General features: G+C 48.3%; 1 long non-coding RNA gene across 1 annotated transcript; it reads left to right on the top strand.

Annotated features, from left to right (window-relative positions):
* Window positions 1-5,068: 5,068 nt before the first annotated feature.
* On the top strand, window positions 5,069-5,438 carry LOC124652792. Its single transcript, XR_006987754.1, has 3 exons — window positions 5,069-5,111; window positions 5,198-5,296; window positions 5,397-5,438. It is a non-coding gene; the product is annotated as an uncharacterized LOC124652792 (long non-coding RNA).
* Window positions 5,439-5,792: the final 354 nt, after the last annotated feature.

Genomic DNA, 5,792 nt, shown 5'->3' on the forward strand with positions numbered 1-5,792 from the left:
TGTGTGAACTCTGCATTGATTCCTACATACTTGCTTATTGCACTTATTATATTACTCTATGTTGACAATATCCATGAGATATACATGTTACAAGTTGAAAGCAACCGCTGAAACTTAATCTTCTTTTGTGTTGCTTCAATACCTTTACTTTGAATTATTGCTTTATGAGTTAACTCTTATGCAAGACTTATTGATGCTTGTCTTGAAGTGCTATTCATGAAAAGTCTTTGCTTTATGATTCACTTGTTTACTCATGTCATACACATTGCTTTGATCGCTGCATTCACTACATATGCTTTACAAATAGTATGATCAAGTTTATGATGGCATGTCACTCCGTAAATTATCCTTGTTATCGTTTTACCTCGCTCGGGACGAGCAGTAACTAAGCTTAGGGATGCCGATACGTCTCCAACGTATCGATAATTTCTTGTGTTCCATGCCACATTATTGATGTTATCTACATGTTTTATGCACACTTTATGTCATATTCGTGCATTTTCCGGAACTAACCTATTAACAAGATGCCGAAGTGCCAGTCCTCGTTTTCTCGCTGTTTTTGGTTTCAGAAATCCTAGTAACGAAATATTCTCGGAATCGGACGAAATCAACGCCAAAGTTCCTATTTTACCCGAAGCCTCCGGAACACACGAGAACCACCGGGGAGGGGGCACAGGCCCACCAAACCCTAGGCCGGCGCGGCCGGGGTGGGCCCGCGCCACCCTATGGTGTGGGCACCCCTCGACCCTCCGGCGCCGCCTCTCCGCCTATAAGAAGCCCCCGGATCAGAAAACCCGATACCAATTGACGAAGCCCACAGAAACCCGCCAGAGCCGCCGCCATCGCGAAGCCAAGATCTGGGGGACAGGATCTCTGTTCCGGCACGCTGCCGGAGCGGGGAAGTGCCCCCGGAAGGCTTCTCCATCGACACCGCTGCCATCTCCACCGCCATCTTCATCACCGCCGCTGCTCCCATGAGGAGGGAGTAGTTCTCCATCGAGGCTCGGGGCTGTACCGGTAGCTATGTGGTTCATCTCTCTCCTAAGTAGTTCAATACAATAATCTCATGAGCTGCCTTACATGATTGAGATTCATATGATGATGCTTGTAATCTAGATGTCATTATGCTAGTCAAGTGGGTTTTACTTATGTGATCTCCGGAGACTCCTCGTCCCACGTGTGTAAAGGTGACAGAGTGTGTGCACCGTGTGGGTCTCTTAGGCTAGATTTCACAGAATACTTACTCATTGAATGGCATAGTGAGGTGCTTATTTATATCTCTTTATGATTGCAGCATGTTTGTATCACTACTATCTATGTGCTACTCTAGTGATGTGTTATTAAAGTAGTTTATTCCTCCCGCATGTGTGTAAAGGTGACAATGCGTGCACCATGCTAGTACTTGGTTTATGCTATGATCATGATCTCTTATAGATTATGGAGTTAACTATTGCTATGATAATATTGATGTGATCTATTCCTCCTACATATGCATGAAGGTGACAAGTGTGCATGCTATGCTAGTACTTGGTTTAGTAGCGTTGATCTATCTTACACTAAAGGTTACTTAAACATGAGCATTATTGTGGAGCTTGTTAACTCCGGCATTGAGGGTTCGTGTAATCCTACGCAATATGTTCATCATCCAACAAAAGTGTAGAGTATGCATTTATCTGTTCCGTTATGTGATCGATGTTGAGAGTGTCCACTAGTGAAAGTCTATTCCCTAGGCCTTGTTCCTAAATACTGCTGAGTTACTACCGCTGCGTTACTACTACTCGCGTTACTATCGCTTGTTTATCGTTTTACATGCGTTACTACTGCTGCAATACCACCACCATCAACTACACGCCAAGCACTTTTCTCGGCACCGTTGCTACTGCTCATACTTATTCATACCACCCGTATTTCACTATCTCTTCGCCGAACTAGTGCACCTATTAGGTGTGTTGGGGACACAAGAGACTTCTTGCTTTGTGGTTGCAGTGGTTGCATGAGAGGGATATCTTTGACCTCTTCCTCCCTGAGTTCGATAAACCTTGGGTATCCACTTAAGGGAAACTTGCTGCTGTTCTACAAACCTCTACTCTTGGAGGCCCAACACTGTCTACAGGAAAGGAGGGGGAACGTAGACATCAGATCCCACGGGCGCGGAGTTGGACACTCTACTGAAAGAGGGTGCTCCCGAAGTAAAAATAAACTTTGTGTCTTGGTTCATGAAAAAAGTAATGTCTAAGCTGTCCCTCTTACCTACCAATATGTGACTTGTCCCTGTTATTCCACGTAACTAATGCACACAACAAATTTGAACCGTGCTTGTAGGAAGCTGATGCAAACGTTGAGATGACAGATGAGTTGAGATGTGTTTCCCAAGGTTGTAACCGTGACATCATGAAGTATGAGAAGTATGACGTGAATGGGTTTCGATTCCATACAGAGACACACCAAAAGGGCCGGGCGAATCCAAAAACGATAAATACTGGTGTCTTCACTAAAGGATCCGATACCTTTGATTACTACGGGAGGTTAGAGAATGTATACGAGCTGACCTTCAATCGTACAAACAAACAACTCAATCTCGTTGTGTTCAAGTGTCATTGGTTCGACCCAAGAGGTGGACGAGAGAATTACCAAGTCCATTGGGTTAGTTGAAGTTAAGCCTTCCACCACCTATACCGGAGCCGATGTCTATATTGTTGCTCACCAAGCCAAGCAAGTTTATTATTTGCCGTACCCATGCCAGAAAGCGGCACTCAACGGCTGGGAAGTCGAGTTCCGGTATCGCCACATGGTAACCTACCGATTCCCTCCGAGGACGATTACAACAACATTGACCCCGTAACATACGAGGGAATTTTCTATCAAGAGGAAGAGGACTTCGGGCACTTTGAGTTAGAATGTGTTCTTGAAGAGGACCTCGGGAACGATGCGAAACTCGTGGTGAGTCGATGGTGGATCTAAAGGACATAGATATGCTCGAGAAGTTACAAGTGGAAGATGATAGCGATGATGAGCCTCCACCCGTCTATCAAGATCCAACTTACTACTCAAAAGATAGTGATAGTGATAGTGACAAGGAGAAACAAAATGAGATTGACGATGAGATTGATGACGGCTGGTGAGGGTCTTTTATGTGTTTATATTTCAACATGCTTCTTATTTGTTTAGTGTCTTTATGCTTAGTATTTCTATTTTTTTCAACATGCTTCTTTATTGTTTAGTATCTTTATGCTTAGTATTTATATATTTTTGAACATGCTTCTTAATTGTTTAGTGTCTTTATGCTTACTATTTATATATTTTTCAACATGCTTCTTAATTGTTTTCTCTTTCTCAATGCAGGTGATTGAACAATATGAGCGGCGGCAAGGAGGACTCGTCGAGCTTGCTTAAGAAGATGCAACAGCGCAAGACCAATGTTAGAAGGAGTGAGAGGGCACCACGTCGCAATCCGCGTTACAAGGACGGCGCGGGAGGAGGAGGAGGACGAGGACGAGGACGGGGACGAGGTGGTGGAGCTGGAGGTGGAGCTGGAGGTGGAGCTGGAGGTGGAGGTGGCTGGGGAGGACCGGACTTTGAGCCACCACCCTCGGCTTCAGGCGACGTTGCTTCCGGGTTCTTTTTGGAGGGGCCGTCTAGAGAGGAGGCGGAGACGGAGTCTAGGGCCGAGGAGGACTCTAGCCGCGGGTTTGAGACTCCGGAGGAGGATGGGCGGCCGAAGCCACTGAAGATTCGTGGGGAAGCGAGAGTCCCCGACGAGAGGAAGGGGCCTAAGACCCATGAGGCGAAGACCCTTATTATTCCTGCTGGCCCTGAGTAATTGTACTAATTTGGCAATTTCGATTTTCATGTACTAATGTTTGATTTTCATGTGCTAATGTTTGATTTTCATGTGCAGCAATTGGACATTTCCTCCGGGGGTCAAGGGGCGCCAGCCTAGCAGCATGATTGGAGCTTTGCTTAGGAAGTTCTGGCCGGGCAAGTACTATCCCCTCGGCACTGTCCCCGTTGGCGAGAAGAAGCTAGCCACTACTTGGACGGACTATGAGAGTGCCCCCGTCGTAGGCTTCCCGACGGCTGCTGAGGCCGTGATGAGAAAGTTTTGGGTAAGACATATTTTCGAGAGCTTCGTTCATATTTGATGACCCCAATGTGCTAACTCATGACCCTCACAATTGTTTTTTTTGCATGATTGAAGTGTTTTTATCGTGTGGCGCCCGAGGTTGAGGAGACGGCCGCGAACATGACTTTGCGGGCGACTTGTGAGAGGTTGACACCGCAGGTGTGGTACAACCAAAGGATCACGTCCGCGGGTCACTTCTGGGCACAGAGAGGCGAGAGGGTCCAGAAGCTGGACATTGTCGGTAAGAATGCTAAGGCCGAGTACGAGATGACGGTGGAGGACTACATGTCGGTGAGTAAAATGTCAATGAGATTCTACATTGCTACTAAGTTGCAATTGCATTAGATTGAGTTGAGTATTGCATTTTCAGGTTATCCCCGATTGGGCCGAGCCGCATGCCGAGGCATGGGAGGAGATGGTTAGGACGAGGTGGCTCAAGATGGACGAGGACTTTGCAGCCGTGGCGAGGCGGAACGCGGAGAACCGAGGCGACGGTGGCACACACCGGGGGGAAACCTCAGCTACGAGCGCTACAAGGGGAAGACGGTATGTATACATTTTATTTTCCGTCATGTTCAAAGTTGGTACTCACAACATTTCCTTTCGCGATGCAGAGGGCCGCGTTAGGACCCGAGGAGGAGATGTCTGACCTCGAGATATACAACAAGATGCGGCTTAAGAAGCCCGATCTCTCGCAGCCTCAGCCCTCGCTCCCTGAGTACTTCGGCACCTACGCCGAGGACGTCGAGAACTACTGCGCGATGGTGAGGCATCGTCACCCGGAGGTGGATGACCCCATGAGCGCGGAGGTCGACGAGGAGTCGTTGGTCCTGTCGTCCGGAGGGTTGCCGCATGGCCGTCTCGCCATGCTGAACAAGGCCGTCAAGCATACCCTCACCACGACCTTCACGCGTCTCAAGGCGGGCCTCACCAAGGACAGCCCCCTCTCCCGCCTCGTCGCCGGGCTCGGCAACAACCCGCATACGACGTAAGTTTCCCTCATTTCCATCCTCTTTCCGACTTTCGTTCATACATTGCTAAGTGCTAACGAGACATGAATTTGTGAAATTGTAGCCTGACTTCGAGGCGGCCTACGTGGCCGCTCATCAAGAATATCAGGTGGCCTTCAACCAGCACAAGCAGCACTTCATGGAGTACATGGCATATATACATGTAAGTTCCAACCTTTGTTTTCGCAAATGATGACAAGTCCCACTTTCCCCTAGTTTGATGCTTCATTTCTGCAAAGACTGACATGTAAACTATCTTGCAGGCGTCGATGGTGGCCAATCAAACCGGACAGACAGATGGATTTAGGGCCGATGCCTCCCTTTCCGGGGCCGGCGCCAAACATGCCATCGAAGGAAAATTTCGCTGCGGAGTACTATGGGAGAACAACGGTAAGTTCTTCGCCAAACCGAATACTACGGCTTTCCTTTGCCTCGCAAATTGCTAACATCTCGGGAACATGTGTGTAGGGAACGGGATGTTCCGGAAACCAGGGTGGTGGGAGGGACATGACACCGGTTCATCATGGTGGTCCTTCTCCCGGTGCTACTCCCGGTACTTCTCCCGGTACTTCTCCCGGTCCTTCTCCCGGTGGTTCTTCCGCAGCTTCTACTGGAAGGTATCGGCCCGGGCCGGTGTCTAGCGGCGACGAGCTCCTCTA

This window comes from Lolium rigidum, chromosome 5, assembly GCF_022539505.1.
Source record: "Lolium rigidum isolate FL_2022 chromosome 5, APGP_CSIRO_Lrig_0.1, whole genome shotgun sequence".
Lineage (NCBI taxonomy): Eukaryota > Viridiplantae > Streptophyta > Magnoliopsida > Poales > Poaceae > Lolium > Lolium rigidum.